Source organism: Pipra filicauda, unplaced genomic scaffold, assembly GCF_003945595.2.
Source record: "Pipra filicauda isolate LSUMZ 115617 unplaced genomic scaffold, ASM394559v2 scaffold147_size4022426_pilon, whole genome shotgun sequence".
NCBI classification, from domain to species: Eukaryota; Metazoa; Chordata; class Aves; order Passeriformes; family Pipridae; genus Pipra; species Pipra filicauda.
Genome location: NW_024103962.1, coordinates 2,140,750 through 2,160,682, shown reverse-complemented (window position 1 = coordinate 2,160,682; position 19,933 = coordinate 2,140,750). Strand labels below are relative to the sequence as shown.

The 19,933-nt window shown below is 37.8% G+C and overlaps 1 long non-coding RNA gene across 2 annotated transcripts; it reads left to right on the top strand.

Annotated features, from left to right (window-relative positions):
* Window positions 1–3,254: 3,254 nt before the first annotated feature.
* On the top strand, window positions 3,255–17,079 carry LOC120322726. 2 transcript variants are annotated; one of them, XR_005562593.1, is made up of 3 exons: window positions 3,255–3,550; window positions 15,488–15,620; window positions 16,107–17,079. It is a non-coding gene; the product is annotated as an uncharacterized LOC120322726 (long non-coding RNA). The 2 variants fall into 2 exon arrangements; XR_005562594.1 differs by lacking the exon at window positions 3,255–3,550 and adding an exon at window positions 11,820–12,034.
* The last annotated feature ends 2,854 nt before the right edge of the window (window positions 17,080–19,933 follow it).

The window sequence follows — 19,933 nt, the reverse complement described above, 5'->3', positions numbered from 1 at the left end:
TTCTCACTATCAGCACATCTCCCAGTGATATTAGTGTAGTGAAAATTGTCCTCTAGACAAAGACAAAAAGATCTATTTATTAAATACAAATAAACCAGACACCAAACTACTTTCAGAGTTTTATAAATGTTTCCCTTTCTCTAAAGTCCATGCAGGCTAACTTACAAATAGCTCTACTGGAACAGCTCCACTCTAAATGCATCAAAAGATGCTATTGACAGGTGCTGAAATGAGGGTCTACCTTTAACACAGGGTCAATTGATAAGTGACTGACCTGGACTTTTGACTGATATGAAGAGCTGTCAGGCAAGGTGCATCATTATAAGTGGTGAGCTTAGTCATTGCTATTTTTGGTAAAATAACTTGTGATAGAAAGTAGAGATGAGAAGCAGACTGCAATAAAGTAAGAAAGCACGGAATTTTACTTGGATTTGGACAAAAAAGATTGACTTCCCATTGTCTTCTTACCTTAAATCATTCTACCTGTTGAATAAATAAAAAAAAATGTATTAAGTGTATCTGAGAACCACTGGGGATTCTATAGTACTTCTTACCTAACTCCATCTCAGAGAATCTGCACACTTCATACCATCCTTGCTCCCCATAGTCATCAAAGTTTTACCAAAAATAGGTAAGTTTGGACCCCAGTTTTCAACACATATTTCATCATGCATTACACCTCTTAATTATCAAACACATCCATGTTGGATTTAGAAGGTGGTATTTCAGCACTGGAGATGACATATGATACAGAACTGTAAGCTACTGCAGAAACGTCTGGAAGATACAATGAATTACAGTCAAGACAAAAGCATAGATCTACATATCCAGATATATATCTGCCACTAAAATGGAATATTACTAACCCAAGACTTTGAAACTACTGAGAAAGAGATGTGTCCTACATGTGGGTAGTCAACATTTACATGTTAATCTCCTCTTCACAACTTCAAAAAAGATACCCATGCCTTCCTTAAGCAGATACAGAAGTATCACAGAAGTCAGCTTCTGTCTTTGTTCACATTCTGAACTTGCAAGAGTTCTGCTGTGCTTCAGAAGCAAAACTAGCTTTGCTCTAACACTGGAAACTCTCATGAACGTAAAAATATCCTGTCCCAGTCTTATGACATCTGTTTTCACTTCAGAGTAAAAGGAAGACAACAAAAGATAGACAAGACTATCTTGGCTCATTCTACCTTTGTTTACTCTTTAAGCACAGGTAGAAAAAAAATGGTAGGACAGAACAGATAAAAAAGTACAATATGTTTGAAGAAGAAAGTGAAGAATTAGTTAAAGATGAAGATACCACTAAAACCTTACAATTAGTGTAAAGCAGGGGAATTCATAGTCAAACCATATGAAAATTTTTGTGTTTAAATTCTAAGCACAAGGGAAAGTCTTAATCTATTCCACTGAAATTGAATATCTTCTCTCCACCCTAAATTTAATACATATCTCCATTGTCTATAGGGTACAGGTAAGATTTTAAATATGAACAGAGTAATAAGAGCACTTTCATCCTCAAGAATCTAGAAAAATTTCACAAATGGTTCATAAAATGTAACTTTTTTCTCCGAATAGTCCGGTGTATGACCAGACCTTCACACTGTCTTTTGGACAATGTGAGCATGCAACCTGATGGCACATAACACCTGGCTGCTGCAAAATCTGTAGTCTTATAGGTCACAACCTGTATGTTAACAAACCATAGCCAGTTGCTCCTGAAATTATTATCTAATGGGTGCATCTCAGCACCCATTAGACTACATGTAGAACACTCTGCCTTGTCTTGGTGGCCCTCAGCACAGGCCCCTGTAACCAGCTTCTTGGCTGGAAATCCTAGACTATTGCTATGTGTATGAAGCAGAAGAAAAAAAATTGGGGGGAACACTTGATCTTTCAACATGGTCAAGAGGAAGTGCAGCTTCACAGGCTGCATTTGAATCCATCACCAGCCACCTAGCCTGAAGATGTCACGAGTGACCAAATCTGTTCTGGCAGCTGAGACTTTTTTTTCTTACACACATACACACAGACACACATTTTTATGTCCATAGCTCACTTGCTGCAGCAGACCAAACAATTTGCATTTAAAAATAAATGATCTGAGTTGTCTGTAATATAACCATATTGAATCTATTAGTTGCTGAAACTAGTCCCTCTGAGGTTAGTTCATAATGCATAGCTAACCCTTTATTTTCATGAAGAATTTAATGTGAGCATTTGATAGCAAAACCACAGTGCATTAATTAGTTTTGGTATAAGTCTGTTACAGAGTTCAGTTGTGAAAACATTGATCTTTAGAAAGGAAAACTCTTATTTTCAAGAATATTTCGTGATATTCTCTCACAAGGGGTTGTTTGCATAATAAGCTAATTCATAAACTTATCTGAGCAAATATGTACACAAATAAAGGTAAATCGCTTTTAAAACTTTTTCTCTTTAATTATTTTTCAAAATGCCTCTTTTCTAACTATTTTGAGTCTCCATCCAGCTAGTGCTATTATGTCTTTTTTCTAATTATTTTAAGTCTTCATTTAGATAGTGCTATTTTACAATTAGAATTCTTCTACAGGTATCTAAAAGAGCCCATAGCTCTTTATCACTGGAGAACAATTAGGACAAAGAATATGAAAACCCAGCTTTCCTGTATGCTTTAGAAGTGCTTGTATGCTATATAATTATATATGCACTAAATAAATTTTTTATGTGCAAAGAATAACAGTAAAAACAGAAGAAGCAGTGACTGTCCCCAGTGCAACGAGAGCTTGTAAGGCTGGAACCTCAGCCTGGTCACTTGTGTTAGCAGTACTTTGGGAAGCACTTCAGCAAATATCTTCCTCTCTACTTCGGGCAATCAGAAACGTGAAGCAGAGATGAGGATTGCTGAGCAACATCTGAGACAAGCTCTGATTGAGCAAACACTGAAGTAATTAGAGACAGTTGCGCCGTGGAAAAGGTGTGATGGGCAGCCAGGCCGGCCTCGCCAGGAATCACCATTGCACAGCTACTGCACACTGAAACACCAGCCCGGCTGCACTCCTGAGCTGAGTGCTGACGTCTGGGTCTGGCCAGCACCAAGCTGAAACACACTCATATGTTCTGCCCGTGTCTGTTCGGACACAGGGTGGACGTCTCTGTCGGGGCGAAGAGGTGACGGTGCGGGCCGAGGGCATGAGGAGCTGTGCCGGCCGCACGTCAAGCCTCTCCCCAGGTTGCAGGGCCCTTGCAGCCGGCAGGAGATGTCTTGCCCTCCATTTCAATGCTGCAAGCATCCTCCGTGACCTTCCCTCTCCCTTCCCAGCACACGCTGACACATCCAGCCTAAATTTGCGTCTCGCATCACCTCAGGATACTCATGGCTAATTTCATTATTTTGGAGAGAAAATGCAAATGAAGCCAGACAGCTGGTGCTTTCCTCGTGGCGAGGAGTGATGGAGGGGCCCGAGGCCTACCTCATCAGAGGCTCTCATACCCGTCTGCTCAGACAGGCCCTGGCGGGAGGAGAGTGGGGAGGCTGCAGGAGCAGCGGGAACAGATGGCAGGGAAGGTAGGAAGATCGAGAAGCAAGAGGGGCTGGAGCCGTTTGGAGGAAGAGGCTGTGTCAGTTACCTGTGGGCTGAGGCAGCCTCACAGGACAGTTCGGCATCTCTCAACCTCCCCTACTTTGCAGAGTTGTTTTAATTCAGCAGGGTTGTGAAAGGTGGTCGCCGGTCAGGTGTTGCACAGCATCCTTGGATACAGGATATTTTAGGGTCTGCTAATGCTGCTTTAAACAGGCAAGGACCTCGGTTTGCTGCTTATCCTGGCTGACTGGCTGCTAACTCCTCCTAAAAATCACCTTAACTCTAACTCCAGAGAATTCAGAGGTTGTTTTTTAAATCCTCTTTCAAGAGTAGGTAAAGACTTAGAGAAAAAATATTTCCCCCAATACCTGGGAGGTAGAGATTTTAAATCAATTTCTCCAATTATTCATGGAAGAAGGAAGGGAAAACAAAATCATGCCTGCAAAAAAATCTGTCAAAACATTTTCTGATAAAGCACCTTTACAAGAGGTCTGCAAGAGTAATGCAGCTCAGCACGGACTGCCCAGCGTTTCACAGCAGTTCAGCCCAGCTTGTACCAACACATTTTACAGAACAATTTTCTAGCATCTAAAAAGCTAATGAGACCAGGGGCATCTTAGTTGGTGTATATAAAATGGTTTATGTTACTATTTTATTATTCTTATTATTATTTTTAGTGATGTTTTTTCTGTAGAAGCCTAAAATCTCCTTTCATTTGACATACCTGCAGGTAAATAGCAAGTATAGAATTTTTTAATACATTAATTGGAGAGGTAGGTACTTTCAAGAGAGCAGATCTCTCCCTCTCTCTTTCCCTCTCTCTCTCTCTCTGGGTAGTATAACTAGATATTTTTAACAAAAGAATAAAAAAAAATAGATTTGAAAATGTTAAGTCGAATAGCATTTTCAAGCACTAAGCAGGAGCTAAAAAAGGCAAAATACCTAATATCTTGAATGTACATAGTCCTGTACTCTGCAACATTTTAACAAATTAATTGCCAAGACTTCACATGTATCCTATGTTAAAAAAAACCCCACAACCACAAACCCCTCTATATCTCTAAAAGAGTTCCCTTAGATCCCTCTGTTTAATAGTTACTAAGATCTGGCTAGAAATTGTAATAATATATCGATTGATTATAAAATCTAATCACCGATCCATTAGAAGAGTAAGGAGAAGTCAGTATTATCACTGAAGCAGATTCATAGGCTTCAGAGGAGGTGACTGATGCTCTGCTCACAGATCTAATAACTGGTGTCTGGCAACACAACTAATAACATGGGATTTAAGGCACTTGGCTCCCAGTACTTTTTAGATACAGATCTGAAGTTAAACTGCTACTGTAAATCTTGTGGTCATCAGTTCAGAGGTATGCAGGCAAAGACAAGTTTTAGATCCCATTTGGTAAAGGGCGCAAAGGGCTGTTGAGGGCTGCTGCTCAGGAACAAATCCCCTTCTTCCCTTCCTGTTCTCTACCCCTTGCGACATCCATACAAAGGCAGACAGCTTTCCATTCACCTAATTTGTGTTACTTGTCCATCTCTCCCGTATGACTATTCTTGTGGGTTATGTGCCTCCTCCACTCCTCCAAGTTTCCTATATCCCTTTCTACACAAGATTATCCAATACCTTTTCAGCTTTCCTTCCTTTTGATCAACAACACTTGACAGGCACAAGGGCTCTTCCTTGGAACGCTGCCCACACTGTTTTCCCTCAGATACTGTGTGTGTTTGTTTCCTCAGTGACCCATGTATGTAAAAGGCTTTTCCCATTCTTCTATTTTCCACCATATCCTTTCTTGTTTCAAACAAGGTTGCACGAAACCTTCCTCTCCTTCTCAGCCCCCATCTAAATCTGTTGCCACCAGTTGCTTCATTCAGTTCCTCCCCATAGTACTCCTCTCTGATTTTGACTGATAGCCTCTTCCTTCTTTTACTCTCTCCTCTTTTCCTTTCTTTATTCCTCTCATACTTCAGCATCCATGATGAAGAATCAGAGGAACATCAACTGTGTTTTCCTGTCCTCACATCTCCCATTTGCATGTGTCCTGCAATCATATTTCAATCCTCCTATGCTCTCTTCAACAATGAAAATGGAGTCTTCTTTTTACCATCCTGTGCTAGCTCTTGTTCCTCTCAGGTTTGTTTTCTGCTAAATACCATCTCTCTGGCTCACTCCCCTTCAGCACTGTCTGTCAACCTGACATCTTGCTGTGACTTTCAGCCCATCAACTTTGACGTATTCTCCTCTCACCTCCCTAAGCGTACTGCTTGGGATTTCTCTATCCTTGCCTAACTTTTGCAGAGATTTAGGTTGATTCTCAGTCACCACAGAAATTTTCTTTGTGCTTTTCCTCTAAATACTCTGCCAACCTCTATGTTGAAACACAAATCTGTTACTTGTCCAAAATAAAATTGTGGACTCTTTGATTACCCTTTCCAAGTGTTTAATGACAATTTTAACTTCCCATGAGGTAAAAACCAAACTTTGTCAAGTCTTCTGACATATGACTTCCTACCCAGACTTCCTTGTTTTCTCCCATTTGCTATTATCAGTTATTCTGGTGCATATCTTGGGCATTATCTTCAACACAGCACAAATAGAAGCCTTGGAGATATTTATTGCATAACATCTCCATGATATAGATTTTCATGTCAATCTATATAAGGATAACTCTTTGATGGTATCTACTCACTTCATATCCTGATTATTACAACATTATTTTCCCTATTGTGTCAGATTCATCACTTATGCTCACTTCCAGAATCTCTCTGCAAATTATCCATCATATCCTGATAAGTAGAAAGCTGATTCCCACATATTATCAGTTTGAACTGCTGTCTTTCATTACATACTCATACTTTGCTGTCTTTCTATTTCTCATTTGCAGCAAAGCCAGAAACACAACAAATAGATTTTGGATGTCTATACACCGTAAGCTCTCCTTTGGGTTAAAGATGCTTAATTTCTCAGGCTGTACTTCCCTTTTTCTTTGTCTGTATTCACATTTTGACACTACATTCTATGTTGAGACTGAGATGCAAGAGTTGGGAGCAGACTTTCTTTTAATTCATGTACTCATGGACTAATGGGTTCACAACTCTTAAGTAAAAACAGCTCCAATGAACTATGCTAATGTAAAAATCAAGTAACATCAAAGAGTGAACTCAGAGAAATACTCCATTGTGCTAATGCCCCTGCTTGTTGACAGAAGAGAGGTGTGGGAAATGTCAGAAGCAGCCTAGTCTTCTAGGTGGGTCACCCTCCATGTATCCTACTGACAACTCCTTTATGTGGAACAACTATGAGTCCGACTGAGAAAAGAAGTGGATTGTCCATCTCAGGGATTAGGATATTCGTATGAAGAAGGATCATCCCTTAGTCACCTCTCCAGGATCAATTATAAATTTCAATTATATGGTCACTAAAAAGAGAGGAAGACTGACCAAAGAACTGTCAGAGGAATACATCTGACAGGACCTAGTCATAATATAGTTACTGATATGTTTAAATCTTGCCAGACTGGAAACTGTTTTGGAGCATCAACAGAGGGGTAAGTACTGCGGGAACTCTACTTGTAGACACAGGGGTATGCCAGCTCCAAGCAGAAATGAGCTGTATTAACAATCTCTCTGCCAGCTCACAGAGAAGCTGAGGCAGAGCACAGCAAAGCCCTGTGCGAGAGACACTAGCTGAGGACTAAAAGTTTTTTAATCTGATCTGCTCTACACTTCCAGCTGTGCAAATAACACTCACACAGGACCATGCTGACAGGTTTCCACTGCTTCTTGTTCTGGAGATAGTTTAACAGACGCTCTGTAGCTCTACATAGCCCTGTGTTGTAAGATGTAGGATAATACTGGGCACTGAAGATTACAGCTCCCTAAGGAGATGTGAATTTTGATTTTTATTTTTTGAAAAAAGAATCCAGAGTTAGAAAATATTTTCTCTTTAAATGCCCTAGTTCAGGAATAGGGTCAAAATCACACTTGATAATCAATCAGGATTTCATTGATTAAGCAAACAAATTATCTGTTAACATCCCTAAGATACACACAAGCTTTTTTTTTTTTTTTTTTTTTTTTAAATCACAGAGACACTCTGTTTAGCCATCAGCATTTACAAAAGCAGCAGCACAGACATGTCAAGTTCAACATGTTTTCATTCTGTGTTACCGAGCTCAGCAGTTAGACCGTTCATTAATTTCCCCTTCTCCTCCACACACCGTCTGTGCACCTTATTTATATTCACCTGCTGCCAGTTGAACACCCTGAAGAGGCACACCTGCAGTGGCAGCAGCTTCACACTTCTGCCAGTTGAACACCCTGAAGAGGCACACCTGCAGTGGCAGCAGCTTCACACTTCTGCTGCTGGACTCCATGTTTTAGACCCTTTTAAGGTTATCTCTGTGGTAGAGCTCTTTCTGCCTAACCCCTGGCTTTACTGAAATCCACTCTGGCTGCACAGCCACCTCGTTTGGCTCACTTGAAATCTGCACTCAAATCATGTTTCTTGCAGCCCCTCCCCTCTATGTGGGCTCCACACAACCTAAAACACATTACAAAGGCAGTGCTAAGCATACTGGTCTTATAATGCAAAGACCCTTTTGATTTGAAGATAGAGAGGAAAAGCGGAACTAATGCACTTGTTCTCTCTTTTTGTAGCTCCAGTAGAAACCATGGGCTCTGGAAAAGTAGTCCTCTTCCTTCAGCCAAATCCAAGGTTCAATCTCTTTGACACTTTCTGTAGCCAAAACCCCAAAGGTAGAAGTCCAGCAACCTCATTGTTTTTGAGCAGGACCACATGTCATAAAATTAGAAAAGGGAATGGGATGACCTTGTACATATCTTCTAGTGTTTTCTAGCAGCAGTAGTCACTCCTGCTCTGAGCCTGGGCTCCAATCCAGTCAGCAAGATTTCTTGTTAGCAAATTCATAGACCTGAATATCACACGAACCTTCAAAGATCAGGACAACATAATAATTTCTAGACAGAATTTATTTTGTCAATAGGTCTTACTTACAGAGAAGAGTCTGCTAAGCCTATGTGCAGCAGAAATGAACAAATGGTAGTATTTATTCATGTCAGCACTTTGGGGTGCACAAAAAAGTAAATACACAATACATCCATGGGCACAGACCTCAGGCAGAAATTGGAGGATATGGATTTAATACATCACATATGACTCCCCTATTTTTTGGGTATTCAGAAGTGGGTAAGTGTGCTCTCAGCCTTGCCAGTGGTGTATAAAAAGTGCTGAAAGCACACCAGGCAAGTAAATTGTGTGTCATTGTAGCCACATATGTGATGTGAGGTCTAGTTCAAAATTCTGGCCTTATACCCTAGCAAACTTTGCAGGTGAAATCCCATAGTCCAGTGAAGTAGAAATAAAAAGCCCATTCTCTTAAATGAAATCAGTATTACTCCAGGCTCTGATATAGTAGTGTGCAATCAAAAGAGTTGTTGAAATTGATGAAGCCCACAGCTTAACTTGCATGTGTCACAGAAAAAAAGATTTCTATTTAAAGTGATCACAGTTATGAACATGACCTGAGTGTTACATTCTATATAATAATTTAAATTTTGAAATCAAATGATGAAAGGGTAATGCAGCACCACACAGTGCTATATGTCACAGGACATTTATGAAAACACAGAGAAAAAGTCTTTAAATACTTAGCTATTAAATAGCAGTTAGAAGAATGGGTTCTGATATTGCTTCCAGTTACAGAGAAGTAAATCTTCCCCATTTAGCCAAGAGTGTATATACTGCAGGCACATGAGAGAAATCTAGAAAGTAATCAATGCTATGTTGGTTTTGAGTTTCTGTGACATTTATATTTTCGTTTAAGGCAGAGATTGAATATTTGTTTCTATTTTAATTATTTCTTTTGAGCTACTTTATAAGGAGGATGTGATAGAGCGCAATGGCTTTCTCAGTGTGGTATTGACTTTTGACTTACCTACAAAACACTGCTGTGTACTCTGCATCTACCTGTACAAGTAACCAGTGAATGCACAACAGAATTCAGATTATTCAAACTACTTCTTCATTCTCTTTAAATATACACTATATGATGCATGTAAAATTTAGCAAAGATGGGCTCAAGGAAATAAAAATACAGTGAAAGACAAGCATCTTCATTTACAAGTTAGGTTAGTTGATTGTCACCTAAAACAAACAAGAATTCCCAGTGTCAGATGAAAACTTTATGTATCAAGATACACACTCAATTCATCCATCTGTCTAGATTCATAGTATATCGGGATTCAAGACTGAGATGCTTCCATACAGAGGAAAGGGATTACTAATGCTGGACATAATTTTGCATCCCCTGTCAGAGGTCATTTTCACAGACAAGTCAACATTCTGCAGAGGGGAAAGGAGAACTTCAAGAACCTGGTGCTGTTTGAACCGATAAAGGCATTGAAATGCTGAAAAAGCCCATGGAGAAACAGATTAATGGATGGGTGACATCAGTCACAGGAGGTGATATGAAGTGGTGAGGTCATATGAGTTAGATGGATCATGGAGGGTAGATCTGCACTTTGTCCTTTGTCCTCTCCAAGGTATTATTCAAATATAATTCCTCGCTACATTATGTGACATTTGCTAAGATTTTAAGAGCCCTGCTTTTGAGCATTATCCTAGGAGAAATTGTCCTGACTGACACGGACAGGCATTTCCATAAGATGTATTTTTACTTTAATCTCATGTAAGTATTGACAATTGTAAATTATCCACTGGAGTGAGGTTTTATTGTATCTTACACTCTATGCCCAATATATAAATGATTTAACAGCTTTGAAAATTTGGCTAAGAATGTATCAAAAAAATACTAAATTATTAGAACTGCTGCTTTAAGCAAGATTGTACTTCTCATTTTTAAAAAAAACACATCCAGAAACAGGTTCCTTCATGTCTGTAGAGCTTAGTTCACACTCAGATCCATTATCATGGTTTGAATTTAATTTCCACTAAACTAGTTTAATTCATATTAAAATTTTGCCAGAACACACTATAAGAGTATTTAGGCACTGTCAGGATTAGATACCACTTCCATAGAAGTAAATAGCAAGACCACTCTGTTCCTGAAAACACCAGAAGACTAATTAATTGCTGAAATATACAGCATACAAATGCTGAAAAATAAAATAACTGAGAATAAAAAAAAATTAGATGATAAGGTATATGTTACCATATATGTAAAATTTTTCTTTAAGCTGAAGGATTTTTCAGTTGAAGGATTCAATAAAAGACTAAAATTATTATCTGCTTTTAAAACCATCTAAAATACATCTAGAAAAAGGAGGTTTCATGCAGAAACCCCTTAAGAATTGCTCTGTGCTCAGCAAATTAGCAATACAACAATATTAATATCTATTTGAAATTAACTTTCCTCTGAATTCCTTTCACTACAACTCTCTGGTCTGTAAATCTTCATTCTGTTTTGACTGCCGTACAGAAACTGTGATTTGATATCTCATTCATAGCCCAGCTGTGCATGAACCCTGTTTAGTGCAAAGCTTTGCAAAAAGGAAAAAAAAATATCTTATTTGACCATGAACTTTAGATGATCTAGTTAGCGTTACTGTCAAGCGTCCCGCGGTCTTTTTGAAAAGCAGGACTTGTCCATGTTGCCCTCTGGCCAACTTCAGTGGGATTGAAGCACTAGCGAGAGCCATCAAACTGCCTGACAGCTTGTCACCAGTGAGACTCCATTAATTTACACACATTTTCCACTGTTTGGCATTTACCATGATAACTCTTTTCTTTCCAAGCAGCTCCTGTTTGCATTTAACACTCGGGTTAATTTTCATCAGAGTTTAAATTTAGCCATCAGTTATTTCAGGGGAGCTGTCAGCCAACATATGGAGGAAAAAAATCCTTCTGAATTTATAATAAAGTGGAATCTGTTGAATGTGAAACAAAAAGCAACTGCAATATACTGCAAGGCCCCGATGGGGGGACCAGGGTCAGCAAAGAATAGCAGAGTGGATTAGTTGTTCTATTCACCGGAGTGGCATCTGAGCACCTCAGGAGCTTCTTGATATATCAAAAAATGATGGAAAGACACAGTTCAATTTGTCCCCCTTTTATAAAGGATAATTAACCTGTCAGTCTTGCTACTTTAACAACTTCATTAAATTGGAGCAGAAATGGGTGCAGGGAGCCCCTGTCTTTTTCCAAAATGAGCACGGGGCACTTGTTTAAATGGTTGAATAGCCACCTTCTTCCATCTTCCTCCCCCCTAGAATAATATGATGTTATTTTATTTTTTTTTAGCTGGAATTGAACACCCTTCCTTAAAATATATAACCGAGCTGCCTTTCGTATGGCCAAGACTAGGAATCACCTTAACTCCAAAGGATGAAAATAATCAGGCATGCAAACAAGCTGCATCAATTAAAGATGGAGCTTACAGGGTTGCTATAACACTTCTAGCTCACTGTGATGCTTCTCAAAGGTGAGATGGCTTTCCCAGGATAAGCCAGAAGGAGAAAAACAAAACTCCCAGTTTCTTTTGAAGAAAATATAAACTTTACAATCTGTGTTCTGAACTGGGTTAAAAATGCTGTCTGTAAACTGAAAAGTCTTCAGGCAAGTTTATATTAAAATGAAACATCAAATTAATGTATACACCTCTGTAAGAAACATTTAGGATTTCAGAAATAATAGTCCTTATAAATAATTAACTTGATACAGACTAAATTACTGGTCAGTCCCAAAAGCTTCATCTGAGACTTCAGTGTACTTATACTGCTTTGCAAGGTATTTTTTTATACAGTATAATATTTTCCTCTCCAGAAAAATTGTATATGCACAAATGATTTAAAGATACCAGAGGGAAACCATGCCCCAGAATATCAGCTTCCGTAACAACAGGAACAGTAAATATCCTCATATACTGCACTGAAATCTTGCGTTTTATAAGTTGAACGTTTTCTTGGTAATTGTCCAAAGGAGCCTTCTGGTATTACTGAAAACTCCCCCAAAAAAGCCCAAACCCCCTTGTACCTAGTTCTGTGTAAAGAATCTCATAGTTTTATGCAGGAACCAAACTTTATGTAACATGGCCAAATCTTTAGATGAAAAACATTATATGTATTCACTTATTGCAGGGGAGACTTGAATAAGTGAGTCTGCATGTGAGACAGTCATTAGCTAATTATAAGCTGAAATTATAAATTAAGCAAGTTAAAATAACTATCTAGTGTTGTTTTTAGTTTTTGCTTCTTTGGTGGCTTGGTTTTAAATGTTGATATACATTCCACCCCGTAAATAAAACTCCATGGTCAACAAGAATAGGATTTCAGCACCTTAACAAAAAAAAAAATGGTACATAATTGGAAGTTATTGCCACCACAAATTTCCTGTAAGAAGAACAAAACTTACTCTTATTTGTATTAATTATTTTTATGGACTGTTTCAGTATCTTTTAATCATAAGTGACCTACTAATGAAATATTTAGGGGAATTACCCTATAATTCTGTGTCTACAGACCCATAACTGCAGCTTCATTTTAATGCCATTCTTAGAACTGTATGCAGATTTGCATCTAAATTTAAAGTCACTTTGAATTTAGTATTTTAATTTACATTTTAAAATTCAGGTACAGAGATTGAAGATATTAATGTGCCAGAGGAGATTAATGTGCCACACTGGACTTGCATTTTATCTAGATAAATATGGAAAACCAGTTTGCCACACACATGAATAAAAACATAAAGATAAGTTAAAAATAGGATATTAATATTCTCACTTATGAAACAAACTAAATTCTTATAAATCTGAAGTTGTGGTAAGTGTCATCCACACAACAATATTAGAAAGTTCTTTGAACTTTGAATAATGGAGAAGTTTAATTTTCTATTATTTACTGAACTCTATTGCTTAACATACTGATAAACTCAAGACTGAATTTAAACACTACAATGTCAGGAATCTATTTCAAGAAACACATGCTTGATGTACATTTTTAATTCTACACTTGTAATTCAGAACTTTACAAATTGATAAAAGGCTGAAATTTTCCTTCGGTCGTTTGTTATATTTTCTTGTTTTATTTATAACATTTAAAGAAGATATCGTGTGGACTTACAGCCTTTGTTATATAGATAAAAGATGTGCAGCCCCAAATTTAACATAGTAATTGATTTGGCATACTTTGCATCATTCCAACACAGACCACTGTCTACCTGCATTTGTAAATAGAAATTAAAAGCTTGATAGTCTCTTCCACAGTGTTACTGTGAGAGTCAGAGTGAAATTCAAAATGGCAACTGCTCTTGCCACTGGTGGTTTTCCAACTTGTACACTGCCTCAAAAATTGGCAGACATGGAATGTCTGTATTTCACCAGAACACTGACATCCCACTTTTTTATACAACTTGGCATGTTTGTTAGCTTTTTCTTTTAAAGAAAAGCCCAAGGGCCAGAAAGAGAGAAAGAATCCTGCATTCTGTTAGATGTGTAAGCGGGGATAGCAGGAGAGGCATAGCGGTCAGGAAAGAAAATGACTCAAATTCCTTGTGAAATAATGTTAGAAGATCAGGAATATTATGAGGGCAACAGAAGGGAAAAGCTATCAGTCAAGGCTAATTGGACACGCACTAAAAGTAAAAGAGTACAGAAGGCTCAAAGTTTAAGAACCGATTACACAGATCTTGCTCTGTATTTGAAGCATAGAGGAGAGCCTCGTGGTAAGGTTTCTGTAATTAAAATGTATCAATTTGTTGCCTAATTAATCAAAGAAGTACGGATATGTATGAATATATGGAGGTATGTGCGTGCACGTGCATATAAATCACTCTTTATATAAATAATTGCATTTCCCTTCCATTCTCCAACCCTCTTTCTCTCTTCACCTGCTGATTTTTGATGATTTCAGGTACTGTATGCTATTTTTTAATATCATATTCTTACACAATTACACTTGTAGTTTAAATTTTAACCTCCTTTAAAAGGTATCCTATAAGAAAATACTCTTATCCATGTAATTTAGTAATGTGAGATATTTTAGCTTTCACCAAACAAAGTGTTTATGAAGGTCTAAAATATGGGCATAATGACTAATATGATTGGTAATAGGAAAGCAAGAAAACCCAGCTAGCTGTGGCTTTCAGAAAACATACATTTATTCCAGAATGGACTTTCATATTTAATGAAATGCTTAAATTTTCTCAGATTCAGTCATGAGTCAGCTGTTTAGTAGCTTCAGTATCTTTATAAACAACAGACAAAATTTTCTTTAATTGTTATATTTGCAATTGGTTTGTTCCAATCTTGAAACGAAAAATGTAATTAAAAGAGAATGAAAAAATACCACTAGCATGGTATTAAAATATCACTAGTCTCATGTTTTGAATGGGTATTAAGGTTCACTAACAGTTGTCATCTAACTGTATAAATATGGCAGCATATTAACATGAGGGTGATTTGGAGTTGCATTAACATCAGAAGTAGAACTCATGGGTCAAAGTTGAAAAATCCTAGTTGATTTTTTTTTAACTGTGGTTTCCATGTCACCCTTACTCCAGCATTCTGCACAGCAAGATAAAAAACATTAGGAGGACTTAGTACAGTGAGGCTTGCAGAACAGGATCTGGAATCACGTCAGTGCTTTGGCTCTCATTCCTTCTCTGGAGAGAGGGGAAAAAAGCAATTTATTCTCTCCTGACCTGGAAACAGCCAGATTGTTCCAGTGCGTTTATAAAGTTCCAATCCAGAGGAAAATTACTGGTAAATCTCAGAGAATACAGTAGTGTGGGTATACTTGGTATCATTTCATCCTACATTGCATGGAAGTTTATCATAAAGCAAATACTAACCAATATGATCTGACCTGACCTTCAATTTAAATGACTCTTAATTCTAGGGAATTCCCACATTCAAATATTGATGCCTTTTCTCTTTCAGAGTCCTTCCCCACTCAGGCTGCAAGTTTCCAAGCTCCTTCCCAAAACAAGTTGATCTGACGATCTATCCACAGAAACTCAATCAAATGTGATTGAGTTATAAACCAGCAAGTTCAACACACAGAATTGAAGAGGTACTCAAGACCTAAAAAACTATCCAATCCATCCTTCTACCATCACAACAGCAAACTTAAAAATGTTTTCTCCTGAATGGTTTTAAAAGAGCTATGATTTCCACCACTTCGCTTTTTGCATACTTGCACTAAACTTTCTCCCTCTTAATTGTTCTCTGCAGTATTTACACCAACTTTATCACACTAGCACGCTTTAATCCCTTTTTCTTTCCCCGACTTTGGTTGCTGTTCTTGGCTTCTGCTTGAAAGGAATCAAGAGGAAGAGACCAGTGATCTTTGACTTTGACTAGTCAAGGTCTGAGAAATGTGTAATCCTGGAAGAGACCACAGGGGAGGGAAGAAAAGGGTTACTTGGGGCTTGCAATGTCAAAAAAAAGCACCAGTTATCCTGTATTTTTGTTAGGCCCACATCTTGTCAGCCACAATTTTAGTTCAGATTGCTCTGGACTGTCCTGTAACTTGAATGAGATTTATTTTCTCTTCCAGTGAAAAATTACTCACAGTTTGAACTGGGAAAAGTGTTGAAGAGGAACTTGTCATAGGATGATCTGAATTCAAAAGAAATACTTGTTCGTGGAGTGCCAGGACAGACTACCAGCTTGTCTTCAAAATATAGCCTGGATTGGTTTTTGAATAAGATATGATCCTCTTTATTATCTGATATGTTTTTATCAAGTTGCTCTCAGTTTATTTGTAGGAAAATGTATACGTTGCACTTTTTTTTTCCATTGCAGTTTCTCTGTATGTTCTTCATCCACAAGCATAATTACTTGAAAGTCATCAGAAAAGTTGTGTATATATATATATGTAAAACACCCCAAGGGCACCAGAAGAAAAGAAAAAAATTGAGTTTAGAGTAATTGGTAAGATGCATTTGCAGATAAGAGAAGAAGGTGTAACAGCCTACCTACAGGCTTTGCTTTTCTCAGGGAGCTTTGAGTCTACTTGGACAGTGCACCAGACCAAACACATGAGAATTTGAGAGAGCTGACAACTCACATTGTTTAGAGAAAGCACTATGAGCATTTTTGTAACAGATTTTTGACTCGATATTTTTAGGGTGCAAAGGGCAAATATTTGATCAGATCATGGTCTTCTGACCCTCTTAATGGGTATAGAGTAATTAGAACTAATTATTTGGTAACTGTCAGATTTTTGTCCACTGTAGCATGAAGTCCTGTTATGATGAACATGTGATAACTGACAAAAAATAATCATCTGCTATCAAGCCTGAGGTTCCGCAGCTGCAAAAAAGAGCAGTCTCGTGAAATGAGCAGTCCCATAAAATGTCAGTGATGCTACTCACTGGAGAAAGATTGCAGCGTCACAACCTTACACAGCCATCTAAAGCAATAATGTGATGCTATAACAAAACAAAGTAGACAGTATAGATGGGAATGACAACCCCAGTATAAATCCAAACCCTGACTTCCAAGCATAAAACTGACTTTCTCATTGATCCTAGTTTTGAACATATTAATGTTTGTTTTTATTATTTTGTGGATTTATACACATGTAGTTTGTACAGCACCTTTGCTAGTGCACACTACAGAAAGGTCATTTATATAATTTTTCCATTTCAATGCTTTTGCAGTGTTTGGGACTTTTATCGTAACCAACATCTACCCACAGATTCCAGTTGTTTGTTTATTACACTTACTCTGGCAGTTGCAGTCTATTAGCTATAGTTAAGGAAAAGTAATTTTTTTATTGACGTTAAGTCCCAACTACAGTGCAAATAAAACAACTCCTTTCACTAAATAGTTTTAAATGACAGATTAAAATTATTTATTATTTATTAAAAGTGCCATTTACAACTGTGATTTATTGTGCAAATAAAAATAATAAAAACAACTGTATATTTATGCAGAAAAAAGCATTTATATCCCAAACTGCAGTTGAGTCAACTAGTATTTCAATGACTGATGTATCTGCATGCATGTAACGTGGGTCCTTTTGTCAGAAGGCTGGTCATACGGAGACAAAATCTTTATTTTCCAGCTAACCGAAATAAACAATTCCCATCAAATATAATTTTTCCCAACTCTGCACCCTAATTCAGGATAGGCAAAACAAATACTTGTTGTAACAGTTCACTCAGCACTTAGCAGAGTGCCTGCAGGGATGAAAGGAGATGAGATAAATAAAAGAACCACATGGGCCACTGGCAAAACTGGAAAGATAGTGATGACTTTTTGTATTACCCAGTGGTTATATAATTAGAAAGACACTACCATTTGCATCTCTTCCGCAAAAGCCCATCACCTTCACTGACCTCCAGAATGAGCCCTTCTGTTTCCTGTCCAGAAAATATGCAAGTTTTCGATGTTAAATAAGCAAATTTTGATGGGGAAGAAAGAAGGACCCATCCTAGATCTGTCCAGGACCCACTGACCATAAACCTATAAAAGGCCTGTTATCCTGCTTCACTGACTTAAAAGTGGAAGAGAGAAAGACTTCTGTGGGTCCTGACCTGCGTGGAGCCATCAAGATGATCCTACTACTTGCAAAATTCAGGGTCAGTCTTTCAAGAGAATGAACTCTGGATCTGTATTAAACCAAGGAGAAACAGCTGACTTGCCTTTGTTTGGCTCTTTCTAGGGGTCTTCTGCTGATACTCAGAAGGCAGTGTGTGGCTTAACTACAGATGGGAGTGTCTGGTCAACTCTCATTCACAGAATGAAGTTAGCCATGTTAAATGATAAGAAATTAAAGTTTTCAGCCTTGGTGCTTTGCTTGTAGCCACTTCCACTAATACATATTCAGGATTAGGAGTGCATATCATTAGTTCAGTGACCACTGATACCTTGCAACGTACATTTTCAGAAACTTTTGAATTGCAGTGCTCAGACACACCAACAGGAACAACCCTTATCATCTGCTTTTCTAAAGGCTATATCAAACCTATCATATTGCTTTAAGTTTAGTTTCTCTAGGTTTAGACAGGTAAAGGAACTCCTGAGCAGCTATCAAAACAGGTTCAAACTACCTGATGAAGTGAAACACACTGCTATGCTAGGTCCTTTGTATACGTAAAATACTATATGCTTTTGAGGCAGGGAACATCTAAGTGGGTACTGAATATTTTTATCCCAATTTATAAGCAAAAAAAAGTTATCAACCTTATATTGGGACAGAATTTGAATCAATTCCTTCCCCAGTATACACCACATAGCTTTGAAGCGTTATTTCTTACTTACAAATAATTAATAATCTCTGTCACTTTAATAAAACCCCTCTCTTAGCTCCTCTTAGGAGGATGCTCGATGCTCAAAGCTATTTTCAGGTAATTCAGGAATTATTTCTATTTCCAAACACATTATGAAACTGGAAATCTATATATGCCTTTCGAGAGGCTAAAATCAGGCAACTCTAGTTATCTCTCCTGGGAATTACATAGGCAGTAATTCAGATACAAATTCCTGTGTCCCTACGGTGTTCAACAGATCAGCCTCTGTGAAGTGTTCTCCTTCTCAGAGAGCCCTCTGGTCTGGTTTGAGAAAACTGCAGTAAAAATGGATGGTGGAGTAATGCATTTCCTATTAATCAACAGATCAAATATGTTTATTTTCTCTGCAAAACAAAGTCTGTGACACTTGTAATTTTTTTTGCAACAAAGAGTTAACAAATCTTGAATTTTTCCACTGCATTTCTTGTATAGGAGTTAATACAGGACAAGCAATTTACAAAAAGATTGCAATAACTTATTCCCTTGCTATTACCCTTGTAAGCACTACAAGGCAATATGTATTTGACATATTTGTATTCCATTACATCAGATTTCTCTCTTCAGCAGCTGGTATGTGGATATTTATGCTGTGCACTGATCTTTTAACTGTGAATGCATCTAGATATAAAGAGTCGAATAAATTTTAATAGTATTCATAACTCTGTGTACACACACAGTTACAGTTAACTGTGTGTGCACACTTAAAATTATTAATACTATTAAAATTTATTCAACTCTTTATATTTAGATGCAAGCCTATTAAAAATCTACTCCTGACAAACGAAAGCTGTGTTCCAGGTAACCTGATGCTTCATATTCTCCAATATTGCTGCTGTCTCCATTTGCTGACAGAAGTAATCTACACACAATAGATTAAGTCACATATTTCAGTAACCACCTCTGTCTTTCTGAGTGTGCGACCCACTATGCCTGTGTATGGGGAGGCTCCGGGAAAGGCACCTGTGGTGAGGAATGAATATTCTAATGTTTCTGAACCTTTTGGTGAAGGTGAAGGGGGCTTGTTGAAAACATTGCTGTGAGCAGATGGACCCCTGAAACCATCTGCTATCGAAGCAACTAAATG